Raw genomic sequence first — 20,413 nt, forward strand, 5'->3', positions numbered from 1 at the left:
TTAGAAGAGAGAGCAGTTACTTCCAGATTATGGGCTAGATATGTTTCTTTTTATTTTCAGTCATAGCAAACACATAAAATTTATTGTGTTAACCATTTCTGAGCATACAGTTCAAAAACGTTAGGTATGTTGCATTGTTGTGCAGCCAACCTCCAGAACTTTGTCAGCTTGCAAAACTGAAGGCCTTGGTCGCGTTCTCAGAGGAAACGGGGCTCACTGCTTCGTGAGACTTGGAAACTTCTCTTACGAGAGCTTGCCTGACCACTGGACACAGAAGCATAGACTTCATGTAATGACTTAGACTTCTCATTTGACGTTGGGCAGGAATCTGCTGACCTGTTGCCTAAGCTTTTGTAATTCTAATATCCAGAGGTCATGCACTATTTGGACTTGCGCTGTGATTGAGGTCTGGTTGAAAGGATGCTCAGCTGAATCTTTCTATAGTTCTGATTCATTATCATCCCACTCAAAAAGTGAACGTTATAATGTTTTGGTAAGGTTTGAAATGTTGGTCTGCAACTTAAATAGAAGTAATTTTTCCACAATGATAATGTTGAGAAACAACTGGTCCTGGGGATAAAACCTAGACTTAACATCAGTGTGTGTGCGTTAGTCGCTCAGTCGTGTCCGACTCTTTGCGACCCCACCAACTGTAGCCCACGAGGCTTCTTGTCCATGGAATTCTCCAGGCAAGAATACTGGAGTGAATTGCCATTCCCTTCTCCAGAGGATCTTCCCAACCCAGGGATCAAACCCTGGTCTCCTGCATTGCAGGCAGATTCTTTACCGATTGAGCTAACATCAATAGACTAGGCTTTCTCTCCTGCCACACCCTTGCGCCATGTCTATGTTCTCTGAGTAAACAAATCAACAACTTTCTTCAGTATAAATCTTTTTGGTAGCTAGACTTTTAAAAAGATGGTGCCTCCTTTTATTTAGGTAGAGGGTTTTAATTCTTACTCCTGAAATTTTATGAAAGAACTGGAGAAAAGAGTGAGAGAACAGAGAAAGTAACAGTGGTTGTGGGCAAAGGATGGCAGGTGCCCAGGGCAATGGGGAAAGAGGGAGGCAGGATTCCAAGCAAAACAGAGGAGCAAGACTTTGGTCTCTCCTCTCCAATGAGTACATGTTGATTTTACCTAACCAATGGTGCTGCTGATGAGAAAATAAATCTTGAGATACCATCTGCTACAGAAAGCCAAGTCTTGACGTTTTTCACTTTGTAGTGGATTAAAATTGCATCTGTTCTGATAGGCGTTTCTGGGCCTTTCTTTTCCTGTTTCCTGAATCCTCCTGCTTCCGAGACCCAGTCCGCCCTAATGACAAGATTTTTTCTGCTGCAGTAAAGCTTTTCCTGCATTCTCTGCTCGTACTGTGGTTTCACTGTTCAGCTGATTATGTTCTTTGGCTCTTGGTCACTAGATCACTCTGAGGCAAATTTATGCTGAGGAGTTACTAGTTATTTTATCAAGGGGACTGGATACCTAAGACACTTAAGTCATGGTAGGGATTTTGGTATTCTAATAAGCAGCCCAAGAAGGGAGAGTTTTGGAAGAGCAGGGCCTCTTGGTACTTCTGAAATTTTGTGTGTATATGCTTGGTGAGCCAAACATGCGGCTTTGCATATAGTGAAATACATTCAGTGTTGTGCAAATAGTTTTTTTTTAGTGTAGTTTCCTATTATTCAGTGTTAGAGATTTTTATGAAATACTGGCTCTGGAAAAAACCAACATTGGTCTCATCTAAAAATTTTTTTTTTCATGAGTCAGTAGATGTATGATTTGTCTCTTTCTTGGGGGTAAGAGAAGGTGAAGAAACAAAACAAAAAACCCCCAAAGATGTGCTTCTCACTAGCAAGCAAGGCTTAGCCCAGTGCCTTACAGGGATGAGTGAGACTGGCTGTGTGTTTGTGTTCTCAGGTCAGTAGTTTATTTAGCTGGTGTTCATTTGGAGCTAAATACTAAAGTGATTTTACCTATAAGTGATTTTTTTTTTTTTTTTTGAGCAGTGGTTGAGGTCATTTATAGAAATATGCTAGGAATACATGTTGTTTTTGTAAGAAGAAAGGGTCAATAAAAGGGTGATTAGAATGATTAGAAAATGATGGTTCCTTCTTGACTTTTGCCAGAGAAAAATCAGGACAAGACTTCGTTTGTTCTCTTTCATTGAGTACTTTGTCTCTCCCCAGCTGGTCAGGTCCTTTTTATGTGGCATTAGTCCTCGAATCTGTGTGGGTCAGCAAATGGACAACAGCAGCAAATGTTCAGCCATCATACTGGTGTCAAGCCTAGCAAATTGACAAATTATATGAACACCAAATGCATAAACAAGTTTGCATGAGCCAAGTATTCCAAACGAGAACAACAGCTGCCGGTTCCGTCCTTAAGAAAGAAATGCCCCTCGTCGTCTTCTCATGTGTTATTGCCCCAGGTTGGGAAATGTCAGCTGTAAGATGTATAGACTTAGGGCTCTGGGATAACAAGCTGCCTGTTTGAAGTTTTCAGCTCCAAGAGCTTCTTGTTATCCAACCAGATAAAGACACAGAGACACATTAGCTTCTCTGTGCAACACTTGAGTCATTACCAACAGCAATGGTGGGTTTAAATTTTTTATGTTGGCGATTGATAGAAAGTAATCATCAGAAAGCCATAATAATGTTCAGATGACGTTCTCTTCAGCTAAGAAAGCCCTATTCGTATTGGTCACGGGAGTACAAAACTCAGGCTTGTGGCTTGTACTCATTTTGCAGTCTGGGCCTAAATGCACCTAAATGTTAAACCCAGGATAAAGGAAGAAATTAGTGCCTTCTCTGCTCTTCCATAGCACTGATGCTTTTTGTATCTGTTCAGTTTTTCTTCTTCTTGATACAGACCTCCCCTTTAAAATGATGTTTGAAAGATACTTTTATGCTTTGGCGAACTGTTGCTGTCTAATTGGAATCGAGTGTCTGCACTTCATTATTCAGTACTTGATAAGGGCAACATTTTCTGATCAATTAATAAAACCAGCTTCATACCTCCTTATAAATAATCCATTGGCAGGTAGAAGGGACTTCTGACCTAGTTGGTCCTCTGCTTTTGATCAAAGAAATGGGTAAAACCACTGGGTCTGTAAATCTTCTTTTCTGTGATTCCATAGTGTCAGGAGAACATTTCCATGGATCTTTTATTTATACAGAGAAAATGTAAATCTCGAGTCACCATTTCTAAAACCCACAGACTCCTGGGCTATCATTTTGGTTGCAGACTCTGCGCTGCTTTCTGGTTGTGTGCTGTGTGGTGGGTGGATGGGTGTCTGATGGGAGTGCGTTTTAAAGGCAAGAAGGATTTAAGGATATAATTTACTGACGTTCTGTTGAGTGCACTCCCTGCTATACTTGTCTAGTCATATATTTTACTATTTTAATAATACTCAGTTATCTCTTGGCCTACTTGAGACAGGCCTAACAATTTGTGACTGTTCCTAACATTTGTAGTGGCTCAGTGTACATGTCTGATTATGACATTAGCCATTCCTGCTTAACGTTAGTGCTGGCTCTTGGCTGGCTGTGCAAAGCAGTGTGTATTTAACAAAGTGAGCTGACTAAATGCCATTAAATGAGTTGTCTTTATTTTGGCGTATGCCCTGCCCCAGTTTTAAGTTTTCATGTCGAAATCTAGCATTTAACGACTGCTTTTAAATCTCTGCCTTTTAATTTTGGATACCAAATATGGCAGAGTTATTCAGGTGGCCAAGTAGACTTTTACTGACCTTGCATGCGGTTTACTGGTATTAGGTTTTTTAAAGTCAGTATTTGCTCTTTTAGGATAGCAGGAGCCCATGTGAGATTTTCTGAAGATCGTTTTTAAAGTCTGACATGCAGCTGCCCGGCATATACATTTTTAGCTAAAAGGCGCCTCTCTTGTGTTTGTATTTAAGTGGTCCTGGAATGTGATTCAGGGGTAGTTTGCTGTGGGTAATCTTTGGACACTTTCTGACAGGCACTGACATCTGTGGTTTATATTGCTTTGTTTTTTAGGTCTATCAATAACCTGATGATAAGGGAATGTTTACTAAGATGGGTTTTCTTCCATTTGCACAATTTAAAAGCTGGAGGTAAAACATAATACGTGTGATGCAAAAAAAAATCAGTGATGCAAAATTAATACATGGCAACAGTCAGGTTGAAGTAACCTCAGGAACACATGTTTTGTGGTGGAATGCTCATCAAGATGGATTCCTTTTGTCTAGTAACATATTGTGACCATGTACTTTAATATGAATGCCCAATATTTGTTAATACAGGCTTATAAGGGGAAAAGGTATTTTTGTATGCACATATATTCAGGCTGAGGCCTTATTGTTAGTGTTTTTCCACAGCACAACCAAAAAGTCAAAGGAGATACCTTCATTTGAATGTAATGTTAATGGAGTTTGGATAAGAGTCCTTTGTTGAAAGTGGAGCAGACCACAATTCATTTATATGCAGTCTAAGAGCTTTTGGCCCTACAATGTAGGGCATCTAATCTTATTAGAAAGCCCTTTAAAATCAATAAAAAAAAAAAAAAAACCTTAAAAATGTGGTAGCATTGAATTCATTCTTTTTTTAAAAAAATCTATTTTCCATTACATTACTCTTCTTTAAGTGTACCACAATGATTTTTTATTAAAAAAAAAAAAACACTTATATCCTATGTATATATTCACCACTGTTAAAAATGTCAATTCTTTGTCCTACAAATCCCTATTCTCAGCCATTTCAGAGTCTAAGCTTTGAGGAGGCCATCTTGCTGGAAGCAGTTAAAGAAGAGCAGACTGTTAGCCTGGTCTGGTTCTTGCTGAAAGAGTTCATAATGCTTTTCTTAGCCCAGTGTGAGCTTTAGTTCCAAATTTTTGAATGAAATAAATTAAGGTCAGAGAGTCAAATAGGAAAAAAAAAAAAAACTACCCAAAAAACAAAACAAATCTTGCAGACAGAGCACTCATTCACATCCACTCATTAATCTCAAATGTAGGAGCTGGGAAACCATTGTACTGTTATCACACTGTTATTGAGCTGATATCAAATTGATGAAACACGCTGGCGGTTGTGAAGGGCAGCTGATAAGAACAGTGCAGACTCGACAAAAGAGGTCAGAAAACACATCCTGCAGATCTTACTATCATTTTGTCTTGCTCAGTTGGCCTTTGCTTGGCAAGGAGGAGACCGTGCACTTACTTTTCCAGCTGGAGAAATTCTGAGGTGCTTCAAAGGATTGAGCCAGTACTTCTCTTGCTGCCTCCTCCCAACAAGACAGACAAAATGGAAGCAAGGCAGTTGTATATGGAGAGAAAAACCCACCAAAACTCACACAATTCACATACACCTGGCAACAGTTTGCATTTTTTTGGTAATCAGAATAAAAGTAGATTTTGTAACTGTTAAACTCCTCCTCTTTCTGCTCAAGATGTAGTAGTAGACAAATAGACACATTTTCTTAGATAACGGGATAGCCTCAGATATTCTTAACAGATGACCCTGGAACAACATGCATTTGAACTGTACGGGTTCACTTAGGTATGGATTTTTTCAGTCAATACCTGCTGTAGCAGTACATGATCCGCAGTTGGTTGAATCTGTGGATAGGGAACCTTGAATACCCAGGGAAAGCCATACACGAAATTTTCAACTGCATTGTTTAAGGGTCAAGTGTATTTTGATTCTTAATCACGTCTATGTAAAAATAAATGATATCTTTTATATAATTAGGTAGGATCTTAAAACATATGATTGGTCATATTTCTGCCCTGGGAAATTTAGGAGAGGAAAGTCAGCCTAGCCATAGGACCAATTCTGCTAATTGAAGTCAAGCTCACGTGGGTTAACATGCTAAAGATGCTTGGTTTTAATAGAGTTTGGAAAGGGTACGGAGTCCTGAAGTGTTCGGTTTGGAAAGCTCTGCTCTATAAAAATTTGCCTTTGACACAGCTGATGACTCTTAATTAGAATGATATACTTCCTGATGTGATACCTCTTTGAGAAGAAATAGCACTGGTGTGCCTGAGTCTTATTATTTGTGATGTATTAAGATACCTTTCTTGGGTTTGGCATTTCTGAGTACTGGTCTTCTCAGCCCCGTTTCAGTGTGAATCATGGTGATGCAGTGACAGACCATGATATACTGCTTTGGGGGGCACGTGTGTGGATGATTAAGGGGTGTAAGTGCAGGACTCTGAGATTTACTCCCTTCCTGTTGCAGCGGGAACAGCTGAGGAGAGTGAGTAATGGGATAATTTATAACACCATAGGCCTTTTCGTCAAGAGACCTCTAGTCAAAACAGGAAGATAAAACTCAGAAGATATCAACTAGGAGAATACAATTTTTGATACTCTCTGGGCATACCTCTTTACAAGCAGCAGAGTCTTGATTTTCTTTTACTTTTTCAAGGAAATTTTCTTGAAAAGGTTTAGTGTATCAATCTGGTCAAATCATGTGGGTCCTTGGTTAAATTTTATGTCTTTCCTCCATGTTTCTTGTTTCTTGACCTTCTAATGTTGTTGCTATGGCAAAGAAACTAAGTCGCCTAATTATAGAACTCAAGTTCTTTTTATAAGGTCAAGGTGTTAGCCGGGGTTAGGAATGTTAATGACAAGTCAACATTTGGGGGGGTGGGCGGTGGTGGGGGGTCATTAACCTTTTTTTTTTTTTTTCTTTTTAGAATGTTTCATTTTCATTTATATGAACTTAATTCCAGTTTTGAGGTGATCAAATAGGAGTTGGATGGATAGTTTCTTTCCCAAGTATGTGTGTTAAGGCAAAAGGTTTTGAACTAGCCTTGGAGAAGACTTGATCCAGAGATTTTTGTGTTGCAAATACATACAGGAGGAGTTGAACAGTTTGGTAACGTTCAGATGGTGTGTTTTTATCAGCAGTGGCTCTAGATACAGGCTGTGTTTATTTTCCTGTTTTTTAAACATGCCTGATACAGCATTTAGAACCAAACTCATCCTGAAACTAAGGTAGATGTATTATCTCTTTGGAACTGTTTCACTTTGAGGTTTCAAACACTATTTGATGTGGTGGGATCTTCTGATTTGTGATTGTAGGTGACATTAGATTCATGAAAGTTGAATACCGCAAGTGATATTTTTATGTTGAAAACACTAATTTTTACCTTTCACTTTGGAATGTCTTAGTGGTTGGCAGTAGACTTCTTATGTTAGAGATCGTTAAGATAAAAATGGGAACAATTCCAAGTTCTTCCTTTCCTTTCATCTGCCTGGGGTGACTAGAACACTCCCATAAATAACTGCTACCCTTTTGAACTGACCTTCAGGTTCATGTGATGTACATATTGATGGCCTTGACATTTCTTGGTATGTGCACAGTTCAGGAGACATACTGTCTCCAGACAACTGAAAGCAGGTGGTCAGGTGGATAGACAGCCATGAGCTCTCACTGCTACCCATAATTCAGAGGGGCCTTTGCCACAACCCTGCTTCTGGATTTTGTGCAGAAAGAATGTCATAGGCAAAGTAATCTACAAGTTCACATCTTCAAGGCATTTCTCTAGCCCAAACTTCCTGTCTTGGACCCATGTTAGTCTGGTCTTAGATATGTTTTCCGAGGGCGAATAACATGCAGGTGAACTGTTTTTCCTTTCCTTTAAAATCGTGGACCCTAGGTCCACTGCCAAGGTGATATTGTAGAAGAGATAAATGCTTGGGCTCTAGAGTCAGAGTTCCCAGGTTCAAATCCCTGTTCTGTCCTTTACTGGCAATGTGATCTCAGGCAAATTATTTAACCTCTCTCTTAAAGCCTTCATTTCCTCATCTGTAAAATGGGGATAAGAGTAATATATCAGAAGAAATGGGAGCTATCCTATTGTCATCAGCACTTTACTAAAGATGTCTTAAATGTTACTGATTAGGAAGCTTTCAGCTTTCCTGTGCCTGGAGACTAACCTACAAAGCTGATAAGACCCACAGCTTCAGAAAATCTATTTGGAGTTTCACACTTCTGGAGTATGTTTGGTTACATAAAAATCAGATATTTAAAAAAATGAGAACATAGCATTGACTTTGTAAAAATGGTTTAACAAATATTATTTTGCTACTGGTTTTAAAGTAAGTTTACCAGTTCTTTGTAGGGTGTGTATTAGGAATGAGGATATTAGAATGCTTTCTTCATTGTATTGTCAAGCATTATTGGTAGCCTTAATTTATACATCCATTGTGCTATAGTTTTAGTTGCAAACTACCCCCTTCAGGGATTATTACAGCACTGTAGGGGATGGAATTACTGCACTCTGTTTTGGGTACTTTTTTCACTAAGAAGTATGGGCGCCATGAGATGGTACTTACCCATCTGTCTGTGGAAGCATTTGTATGTATATTACCTGAGCACTTAGGCATACCACCAGAGAGAGGGGATTTAAAATGGAGAAGAAGAAAAATTGAAAATTAACATGATGGAAATATCAGAAGCCTCTTTGCAAAGAATACCTAAGCTGTTCTTCAAAGCAGATTTAATGGCCGGTAGCAAAACCATTCACTATTGTCTTTAAGAAACAAAACCTGATCCACAAAGTTGAAACTGAAGTGCAGATCTGGAAATTTTCCAGGGAAGTCAAGCAAGGCAGGCTTCTAGATCTTAAATTCAAGGGGGAAAAAATCCAATTTACGAAATAACTTCTTACATTGATTGTGAGCTGTCCATGTTTGATGGGTAGATCCTGAAACATTTAACTGATTAAATTCTTTAGTGCTCTGTGGTCATAATTAGGGCCTTTCTGTTTTTGGAGATTTTAAATTTGTGTATTGACTCATGGAATGCTCACTAAATGAGGAGTAGAGAGCAGCGTGGAACATTTTCGTGTCACTGTGATCTTTCTAAAGAGAGCCAGAGGAGAGGTGTTGAATTCAACTGAAATAAGATGTAACTGATTGTCTATGCTTTGTACTGCATGCTAAGTCACTTGAGTTGTGTCCAACTCTTTCAGACCTCATGGACTGTAGCCCACCAGGCTCCTCTGTCCATGGAATTCTCCAGGCAAGAACACTGGAGTGGGTTACCATGCTCTCCTTCAGGGGATCTTCCTGACCCAGGAATCGAATCTGTGACTCTTAAATCTCCTGCATTATAAGGCAGGAGAGTTCTTTACCACTAGTGCCACTCTCTGCTTTATAAAAGGACCGTATAAACTGTCCTGTCCCTTAAAAATGGCTTCCCAGGTGCTCTAATGGTAAAGAACCTGCCTGCTAATGCAAGGGACGTGAGAGATACAGGTTCCGTCCCTGGGTCAGGAAGATCTCCTGGAGGAGGGCGTGGCAGCCCACTCCAGTCTTCTTGCCTGGAGAATCCCATGGACAGAGGAGCCTGGAGGGCTAGAGTCCATAGGGTTGCAAAGAGTTGGATGCAACTGAAACGACTTAGCATGCACTCAAACATGTGCATCCCTTAAAAAAAAAAAACAAACAAAAAAACCCAACTCTCTAATTCTCCAGTTATACCAGATACAAAAGCACTCTGTGCTGGTGGAGAGGGGAGATTTCAGGTGTACTTGACACCACTGGGCTCCCTGCCAGCCCTTCTCCTTCGTGGTTGTGAGTGCTCACACTTTTGAATTCTCTTTGATGGATAAGATGTCCGCCGCTCCCCCCCCCAGTATTCAGTTGTGTTAATATTTTCTCCAGGTGGCCCCTGCCCGTAAGGACATGTTTTCACTGAGCTCTTTTCACCCACGTGGTAAAAGTGCCATCTGGCCTCCTGTGAGTCTGTGTCTGGGCTCACTTGAAAACTATGGGCTGAAGACTTGAAAACTGTGGGCTAAAGACTGCGAGAATTTAGGTGGTAATGGGGGTGCAGAAGATCAACTTCATTTTATGGGTGTAGAAAATGAAGCCCAGAGAGATGAAGACATTTCCTCCAGATCATTCAGCCGTCAAGAGTCAGGATGACGCTTTAAAGCAGTGCTGCTGCTGCTGCTAAGTCACTTGAGTCATGTCCGACTCTGTGCGACCCCATAGATGGCAGCCCACCAGGCTCCCCCGTCCATGGGATTTTCCAGGCAAGAGTACTGGAGTGGGGTGCCATTGTCTTCTCCGTTAAAGCAGTGCAATTTTGGCTTTTCCACTGAGGCATGCTGGGAGGGAGGTTTATAACAGGGTGCTGGGCTCTGCCATGGTTAATGGATTGACAAGGACTAATGGCAGTGAAAGAGGGTATAAAGATAGAACACGGATACAGGGTTTGTCTGAGGTTATACTAAAGGGATACCCTTTGGTCAGAAATCATGAATAATTCTTTCCGATAAAAGAGAAAAGAAAGAGATTGAAAGCATGATGAACATCGGATATTTTTAGTAGTAGTTCACCTTCCATTGAAACCATGGAACAAGGAATATTTATTCATCATCAGGTAATTTAGGGTAATGGAGTCTGGATAACTTCAGGTTCTGCCTTCTTGCCTCCTTGGGTCCTTGCTCCCTTTTGTTCTGCTAAAAGAGAAAGCAAATGAGACAGCTTCCAGATCTGATAACTTGGGTCTCAGGTGAAACCTCTGGCTCCCATCCCGGGTTGAGGTCACACAGTCTGGTGTTAGTTGGGTTTACGTCGCCCTGTCAGCCAAAATGCAGGGCATGTTGCCTTGATTGCTTTTCAGCCGCTTATCAGGTCAGCAGAGGCGGCTCTTCGGTCAGTGTGTGTACTTTCTCATTCAGAAGCGTAGCCCATCCATGAGCATGTGTGCACCTTTCCTTTTCCAATGATCAGTTTTGGTTGCACGTGGAAAACATGACCTTCAGTTGTAACTATGGCTTTGGCCCTCTGTGCTCAGTCATATTTTCAAATTCACACTTGTTCTGGCAAGTCTGGAAGTCTGGTGTTTTGGTTTCCAAGAGTCTCTTTTCATTATTGTTTAAGGAATCTTCTTTTATGGGAATACTTAGTTGAACTGGACAAGAAATATTCAAAGGACGGATAGTTGTTGCTGCCTGGAGGAGGAAATGGCAACCCACTCCAGTATTCTTGCCTGGAAAACCCATGGACAGATGAGCCTGGCGGGCTATAGTCCATGGGGTGCCAAAGAGTTGGATATGACTGAGTGACTTAGCATAGCCATTGCTTATGCCTTATATGATGAGAAAAATAAGTATATGTTAAGTGTGTATATCTGAGAACAATGCTTATGATAACTAATGGTTATTGAGTGCTTAAACCCTATGAAGTTAGTGCTGTTAACACATTTTATAGACAAGGAAATGAGAAACAGAGTGAACAGAGAAGAGACACGTACAGTCTCATGAGCCTATGGTGGGCATAGAAAATTACTACTTCATTCATTCCAGTTGAATGTCTACCAGCCTCCTATTTTCCCAATCTGAATTCAGAAAATATATGTACCTCTCATGCTTGTCCCTGAGAAGGCAATGGCACCCCACTCCAGTACTCTTGCCTGGAAAATCCGATGGACGGAGGAGCCTGGTAGGCTGCAGTCCATGGGGTTGCGGAGTCGGACACAACTGAGCAACTTCACTTTCACTTTTCACTTTCATGCACTGGAGAAGGAAATGGCAACCCATTCTAGTGTTCTTGCTTGGAGAATCCCAGGGATGGGGGAGCCTGGTGGGCTCCCATCTATGGGGTCGCGCAGAGTCAGACATGACTGAAGCAACTCAGCAGCAGCAGCTCATGCTTGTCCAAAGAATTAGAAATCAAAAGAAGGAATGTTTATGTAAACTGAACTTTATGTTGATGGATAAGAAGAAGTTCAAGGAAAGCATGGTGACAGTCATTTGGGTTACCTTCCAGTTAAACTCTAAAGAATCATCCTGGAAACCTAGGGAGATTTGACTATATTAAAAGTGGAAGCAGAGACTCTGGAGAGCCAGTGTCACCAAAATCTTGTGACATGTTGAGTCTGCAAGCCGACAACAGTAGCTCCATCAGGAATAAGGTTGGCAGCCACAAGAGTTAGGTGGCTTGAGCTCCTGCGAAGTGACATCCGTGGTGTCTCAGCAGCTAAATTAGTGCATTGGCATTAGCACCTTTGACACTAGTTCTTGTTGGCAGATAGCACTGGGTGCAGCTGAGCAGAGAGCAGGAAAGCGGCAGCTACTGTGATGGACGACGAGAAGATACTGCTCAGGAGCTGATCCATCATATCTCTTGGGGAGTCTGTGGCAATTGCTCATGGTGGGTGAGGGTGCATGGTATGGGAGGGAAGCGTGTTGTCATTACATAGAAAGGAAATGCTTGTAAACAGTTGTGCACTTCTATCCTGGGTGTGCATGGAGACATGAACTCCATCAAGTGCATTGTAGCAGGTGTTTGTTCTAGCACATTACTGTGCCCCCATTCTGTTTGGAAAATGGTGATAGCAATGGAATTTACCTCATTGGGTTTGTTTAAGGCTTAAATAAGTTAATATAAGAGCTCAGAGTTGTGGCTGTAGGCCATTGTCTTAAGTGTTAGCTCTGAGGGTAATGAAGAAATAACAGCAATCAATCCTTTAGATTAAACAATAGGAGACATAAACCACTCTGTGAGAATGCAGGAAAGGTTTTCTTCCCTCTAGGAGACTTATATCTTGTTGGGAGAGATAAGATATCCCAGGTTGTAAAAGTAATTAACTCGATATCCAATTCCTGTCTATCCATACCTGTCCAGACCCGGATTACCTTTTACTAACATGCATCCTCATTCTCTAGCGAAGCCAGACAACCTCTGTCACCCAGATTAAGTTCTCTGAAATCTTGGTGCATTTGCATAAGCCATTTGCCATTTCCATTGGTCTAAAATGCCTTCTTGTATCTGCTTCTTGAAATCCTCTCTGCAAAGTCTTTATTTCCTGCCCCAGTTTAGCTTCCATTGCATTGCTCCTGTGCTGTGTGTTAGTCGCTAAGCTGTGTCTGACTCTTAGCAACCCCATGGACTGCAGCCCACCAGGCCGCCTCTGTCCATGGAATTCTCCAGGCAAGAATACTGGGGTGGGTAGCCATTCTCTTCTCCAGGGGATCTTCCTGACCCAGGGATTGAACCTGGGCCTTCTGTATTGCAGGCACCCTGGATATGCCTATTTGAAAGTGTTTTTTTAACCTGTGCATTCTTCCATTAGAAGGTGAACTCCCTAGGGGAAATCTATGTTAATTTCTGTAGTTCAGATTCTGTGTAGTTCAGCTTGCTGAATGAATGGTGATTTTTTTTAACTCCACTGTAAGGTCTTTGAGATGATAGGTATCAAATTTTCTGAGCCTCAGTTTCCTCATTTATAAAATGGGTTGCTTATTAGCACCAAGAACAATGGTTAACATGACAGTAAGTCCTCACTAAGTTGTTAGTTATTGTTATGAACAGAACTTTCAGAAATGTTTTCAATGGAGACTTTTCATTTGTTATTATGGTAACAATAGTGGCTACTTCTTTTTTATTCTTCTTGAACTCCTAATCTCCCTTGTTTATAAAAGGACTCTTCCTCTACTACTATTCAGCATATTTCCCTGGGGCCATTTACCTCCCACTAAAAGCAAATTAAGCTAATCTCTGTGGCTTGAAATCAGTCTAGGCCAGAGAGAATATGCTTGTCACCTTTCCTAAGTGTTTTTTGGCCAAAGGTGGAAAAGCCAGATTCTGTCTGGGGCTGGGTGGGGGAAGACAATTGAATTTTCAGTCTTAAAATTTGTGATTTGGAATTTGCATTTCGAAAGGCAATAGTATTAAATTTGATAACCTCCTCACAGAGAGCTAAACATAAATTTTTGGCCCTTTTGGCTGCAAGAGCTACAGAAAGGTATAGACTTGTGTGACATGGTATTTAATTCTGTTACATTCAATTTCGGTTTTAGAGAAACAGTATGCATCTTTCTCCCCCCATATGGGTGGATGTTTAAGGCCATTCATTTTCAAAAAAACACAGACCGTTTTAAAGAACGGTACTTAAGGCTGTCAGCCTGCCTCAGTTTCTTGTCAAGGAGTACAACGCTGGCCACCTGCATGCCTCCCTGGAGTGTTCCGATGAATGGCTCTGAGCTTGTAAAGTGCTTTGGATTTCTTGGATGAAAGGATCTCCGTCAGCACAGGTCTTAGGAAGGTATTATATGTGGGCTTTCTAAACTGCCACATGGCCTGTTTTGCAAGAATACTAATGCACTTCTAGGTTTAGAGTTGTAAAAAAGATGTACGTTCAAAAGCCCGAGGCTGCATCTTGTGAGGTTCCTGAAGCATGTGTCAGTGCTTGCTCTCCTCTAGCGTAGGTGCTCCCTGCACTACAGGTAGCTACAAGCATGCATATATAAGGCAGCCGTTTGGATTTACAAGCTGCTTGCATTCGGCTCCTGAGGGATTGAGGAGAGAGCCCAGGATGTTAGGAGAGGGGAAGGGCTGTGTGTTCCTTGACCCCTCGGGATCCCCCGGGCTTGCTGTAATCATGGGAGCACACCTAGGTGCTTTGAAGAGGTGAAGTTGAGGGGTGGGGGATTGCCTCAGGAACTGGACCCTGAGACGGTGAAGAGCTGGCTTTGAGTTCCGGTTCTTTCAGCTACTGGTCCTGTGTCGGTAGTAGCTTGGTTAACAGCTCTGGGCCTCGGTTTTGTTCACTGATTGTGGAGCCTCAGGGCTAGAACTCGAAGGCAGGTCCACATTCTTTTTTTCTTTCGGCTTCACCATGTGGCTTGCAGGATCTTAGTTTCCTGACTAGGGATCGGACCCAGGCTCTGGACAGTGGCAGCGCCAGTCCTAACACTGGACTGCCAGGGAGTTCCCTATGTTCTATATGTTTAAATATCTATAAGCTTGCAAATCAAATTGAAAAAAAAAAACCCTGTCATATCATGTTCAGAAATCCCCCTACTCTGACAAATAGACCTTTGTAACAACCTTGAAGGCCAGGTTTGAATTTTGAGTTTCTAAGTTCTTCGGAGTTCCACACCTGACCAGGTGGCTTGAGAGGAAGTGAGGACCTAGCTTTCATGGCTAAAGACACATAATTGGGCATTTTATAAAGTGCTCAGTTCAGTTGCTCAGTCAGTTGCTCATGGAAGGCATGGCAACCCACTCCAGTATGCTTGACTGGAGAATCCCACGGACAGAGGAGCCTGATGGGCTACAATTTATGGGGTTGCAAAGAATCGGACACAACTGAAGTGACTTAGCATGCATGCTTCTTTTCTAAGCATTGTCCTATGGCATGTTGGTAATAGCAGTGAGCAGACACGACGTAGTGTCTTCATGGAACTAATATTTTAATAGGAGGAATAAGAAAAAGGATACATATGTAAAATATGTAATTTCTTTGAAGATGACTTATTCTTCATTTATTTCAAGGTTATATATATATATTAATATTTGTGTATGAATACATGTAAATACATATTCATAAATATTTATATATATACATCTGTATAAAATATAGGGGGCCTATGTCAAGGGCTAGACATTCTGCTTCCACCGTAGATACGGGTAAGAAAAGAGTGATCACAGACCAGGAGTGTGGCATCACTAACCTGTGTGAAGGACTGTTAATTGTAGGGAATACTCATGTCCTTTAGGACTGATGTTCTGGAATTTTTTTTCATTTCATCCAATGATCATTCTCCAGTGTATGTAAGACCTTGTCCTGGGCTCTAGGAGAGGTTAAATGCGTTAGGTGAGACTTTATTCGTTAAGAATTCATAATTTACTGGGGCTTCCCAGGTGGCGCTAGTGGTAAAGAATCCGGCTGCCAACGCAGGAGACCTAAGAGACCCCCGGACGATCCACTGGAGGAGGGCATAGTAGACATGGCTGAAGTGACTTAGCACGCTAGTGTGTAGACATTTTTGGGCAGTTACCGGCATATAAGCACTTGAAGGTTCACAATTTTTACGTCACTGCCTGGGTCTCTGTCAGCAGAGTGAACTTGGCTTCTCTCCTTTTACACTGTCCCCTTGAGAAGAGACTGTGCCTGAACCAAGGCACACGGTGGGTGTGTACTGAAAGAATTCTTTTCAACATCCTGGAATGCTGTCCTTGGGATTCAGCCGACTTTGCTCAATGGGGACTCATACATCAAGAGGGCAGTCATATAATTATCTCAGCTACTGTGAAGCCACTGAAAAGCACTTGCTGAATCTGGGTGTAAATTTATTGTGAAATTTCACAAAGGAAAAGTCACCTCTTTCTCTTTCTTCCCTTCAACTTGAATTGCATTTTAAAAAATCCTTCTTTTAGGATAAATTTCTTATTTAAACTATTAAATGCCCTATCCTACCCTCTTTGGGCTATGTAAATATCTTCCTGAAGCAAATGAGATGCTGCAGCTGTTTAAACCCCTTCTTGGTGGCAATCATGCACTAGTTCTTGGTGTTGATAATTAAAAATAATGTGTTTTATTTTGAAAAAGGAATGCATTCTATTTGTTAAATAAAAGAATGCATTTTGTTTTTTAAATAAAACATTTTTAAAAGAAAAATATAATAGCTAGAAAGCAAAGGATAGCAAATTGTGGTGAGCTACGATTTGACAATCAGGAACTTCTCCCACTGTTGATAAAAGGGTCAGCCACCCTTCACTATGCATTTTTTTCCTCACTGTGTATTTATCGTAATCAACTATCCACTATGGTTTATGTCTATAAATATGATTCTTCTGTTATATTTATTTAACTTTATGCAAATGTAGGTTAGTTTTTGCAAATGAGCTGCAAAAGGTGATGAACTTTTTCTGTTAAAGGAGCAATTCAGGAGGTGGTTGTAAGAGATGGAGTTAGAAGGAAGATTGCTAAACCCCTTTTATGATTATTTTTTGTAGAAAAGTGAGTGTGGATTTTAAAAATATAAAGCAGTACATTTTTGGCTCTGTATTTTATCCTTTATGAGATACTCCATTTGCACATAAACTTTATTTGGGGAAACTGTAGTTCTGGTTGCATTTTTATTTAGAACTAGTTGTGTGATCCTTGGTGAGTCTCTTAGCAGATGTGGCCCCTCTCTGTGAAAGGAATGTGAAGGGTTTTGATATCTAGGGTTTCTTCCAGCTTTAAAGTTCAGTGATTAAATATAATAGACTATCAATTAACTTGACGTTACATAGTATTTCATAGCCTTGGCTATGTATTATAATTATTCCATAGTAGTCCTCCCCTACCTTTTTTTTTTTGAATTTTTTTTTTTTTAAATTCACATGCCTGGACCCTGATGTAGTCAATCTGGAGTCAATCTTGGAATGTATATTTTTTATTAAAGTTCCCCAGAGAGTCTTCTGATGCACAGCAAGAATTGAGAATGACCCATTTGTTCCCAGTGGTTCTAAAACGGGGAGAGTAGTAAGAATGCTTGAGTTTAAGAAAACAATGTACATTTTCCTGAGAAAATCGTCTGTGCATAGATTTTAAAACTCCAACTTAATAGCATTCATGCCTCCCCTGTATTGAACAGATGTTAAGAGTCCCTGTTCAAAAGTCACTTTTAGGACTCTGCTTCTGTGAACTTCTGTTCTCTACCTCTGTAATGCCAAATATGATGGGGTTACGGTGACCACTGATGTGTCTGGTAGGACACTGCACTGGGAGCCAGAGGCATGAGGATTTGTTGAAGAAATAGTAGGAGATTTAAAATTTTAGTTTTGCTTTGACCTTCTTTACTGAGATCTGACCTTTACGATAAGTTTCATGACTTCTTTGGAATGCAGAGTTGGGGATACTAATATTTGCCACCAGGCAGTATTTATTTAGTGATGTGAGAACCTAGGGCATTAGTTGACTGCAAGTGTGATTATTAACAGGGCCCAGGAAAATTCTACCAGAAATAATGGCACCTTTGTTATCACAGTAATTTTTTTTTCTTTTTTTTTTTTTAACCAATGGCCCTGAATGAAAAGTGATATTTGTTATCACATCAGGCAGGGAATTTACAAATGATAACAAAGTTAGACTGCATTCTTTCTAGTATCTCTCTAGTAGTCACAAGTATCTTTCTCCCCTGGGAAGATAGAAACACTTGACCAGGGCTGTAAATTCACTCTGTCCTCTATCACCAGAGCCTTCGGAAGTCTGAACGGCCTTGACCTCCTCCTGTCCTTCTTTTATTGAAAGGATACTTACTATGTGGTGATAGTTTTAGGAGGGCAGAGGAGAAACAGTAAATATATCAGCAAAAACTCCCAGGAAAACAAGACTGTGGCCTTTTGGAGTGCAGAAATATCTACTTTTTTGGGGTGGTGGTGATAGTGATGATGGTACAACTCTGCCCCTCCCTCAACACACACACACACACACACACACACACACACATACACACACATACACATACACATACACACACACATACACACACACACAATCTTACACCAGAGGTTTGTGTGCAGAAGTAGTTGTGAATCAGATTTAAGAGTCAGCATTAAACAACAATGAAATCCAGCTTTTCCTTGTTTTCCAATCGGGTAACAGATTTCTGCTTTTCCTGTCGATTGCATTTACCTCCATTGCTCCTCACCGTTAAGGCAGAGGTACACCAGCACTGGCCTTAGTTTTTGTTACCTGGTACATTTGGGCTTGACAGTGATGGAAACAAACAGTTAAAGAAGAATTTAACTTCCTTAATTTGAAAGGGCTTAAATGATATCTTAGAGCACCCTCTGAACTGTACAGTAATTTGCAGAATGGGTATTGCCGTATATATTCTGGGCTTGGCTTCTGAAATGCCAGAGTTGGATACACAGATTACTACCTCACTTGTCCAGAGTGGAGAGTTATTTCTGCAAGGCATTAGAAGTCTGTCGATTAGTCCAGGGAGGGTTACGCTTGGCTCTGGTCAAGCTTCCTATTACACTGCCGTTGACCTGAAGCTAGCAGCTGGTATGACATCACCATGGGTGTTGCTGGTACTTTTTTCTTTGCTCAGGAGATCTGCACTGAACTATTTTTCCCTTTCACAATGCAGAGCAGAATTCTGGCTCACTTTGCATACTCTAGAGGTGCGTGCGTGCTAAGTCGCTTCAGACTTATCTGACTCTTTGTGACCCCATGGACTGTCGCCCACCAGGCTCCTCTGTGGGATTCACCAGGCAAGAATACTGGAGTGGGTTGTCATACCCTCCTCCAGGGGATCTTCTCAACCCAGGGATCCAACCTGCATCTCTTGCTTCTTGACTGCATTGGCAGGTGGATTCTTTACCACTAGCGCCACCTTGGATGCCCCCAAATCCCAAATAGGGAAACCGTCCCTTGGATTTTGTCATTCCTGTCGCTCTTTCTAGTTCTGACCCTTGAGCTGCTTTTTCAGATTCCAAAAGCAATCTGATTTCTCCCCACTATGTTTATTTCTGAAATAACTGACTCTGTGAGAAGTTGCTTCAGTTGTGTGCAAGTTTTTGAGACCCCATGGACTGTAGCCCACCGGGCTCCTCTGTCCGTGGGATTCTCCAGGCAAGAATACTGGAGTGGGTTGCCATGCCGGTCTCCAGGGGATCTTCCCTACCTTTTGTTGCAGGGATGTCTCTGTTTTCCCCATATTGGCAGGTGGGTTCTTTACCACCAGCGCCACCTAGCATAGCTGGCTATATGTTACGTTTAAACCATCTGCTCCAAAAGTCCATAGCCTGTTTGTCGCCTACAGACATATTCAGGAAAGAGGCCAAGGTTGCAAGGACAAGGTTGTCGGTAGAGAGCAGAGGGGAGAAGGGCTCCCTAGGAGGCAGGTGTAGAAAGAGCTTTGGGGCTTATAATTAGAACTTGGGGAGAAGAGTGCCTGCTGACCCTGGGCTGTCTTTCATTAGCTCTTGGTGTCCTACCCTGACTGGAGTGGGCAGGGGGCGGGCCTGTTTCTAGCTCCCCTGAAGAGTGGAGTTAGGTGTTGATGGGAGAACGTGGCATCATTATTGGCTTTTATGATGATCATATTCAGAGAGTGGTTTACAAACCTTTTGAAACAAAGGCAGCTTGTGTCCTGAAACTTGAAATCGGTTTTCAGTCAGTGCTCCTTTGCCAAGGAAGCATTTATTATAATAAGAATATATTTTCTGTGCTTGATTTCATCCATCCACAGAGAGGTCAGCTCACCAATCATGGACTCCTACACCCCTGCCCCTAGAGTCTCCTGAAGCCTACGTTCTGTCTGTACAGAACTACTTCAAGTTTCCATCTAGTTACCTAGGAGGAAGAAATCTCATTGCACACCAATGTGTTTGAAGAAACAAACAAAAAACTAACAGCGTATCTTGCTTTACCAATTGCTTTTCTCTTGTATTCTGTCTTGAGGATGTGTCCCTGCTAGAAGCTGGGACTCCTTCCTCACATCCAGTTCGGTCACATCCAGTTCTGTTCTGGCTGCCAACCATCCCTGGACTCCGTCCTCCCCTCTCTGCTTTGATGGCTCCAGTTTTAGTTCAGCCTTTTGTCACTTCTTGCTGGATAGTGACAAGAGAGGCTACCTGTCTCCAGACAGGTTTTTTGGGGAAACTTGTGTTCACTTCTCCCCCCTT

General features: G+C 41.4%; 1 protein-coding gene across 18 annotated transcripts in view; it reads left to right on the forward strand.

Moving 5' to 3' along the window:
* Window positions 1-20,413, forward strand: part of LOC122429059 — a 775,926-nt gene that overhangs the window by 182,417 nt on the left and 573,096 nt on the right. The window contains exon 5 of one of the 18 annotated variants that reach the window (XR_006265908.1): window positions 12,032-12,154. The exons of the other annotated variants lie outside the window; for them this stretch is intronic. The gene's annotated coding sequence lies outside the window, so the exon portion shown is untranslated. The remainder of the gene's footprint in view (window positions 1-12,031; window positions 12,155-20,413) is intronic. 18 annotated transcript variants of the gene reach the window in all.

The sequence above is a fragment of the Cervus canadensis genome, chromosome 28, assembly GCF_019320065.1.
Source record: "Cervus canadensis isolate Bull #8, Minnesota chromosome 28, ASM1932006v1, whole genome shotgun sequence".
Classification (NCBI taxonomy): Eukaryota; Metazoa; Chordata; class Mammalia; order Artiodactyla; family Cervidae; genus Cervus; species Cervus canadensis.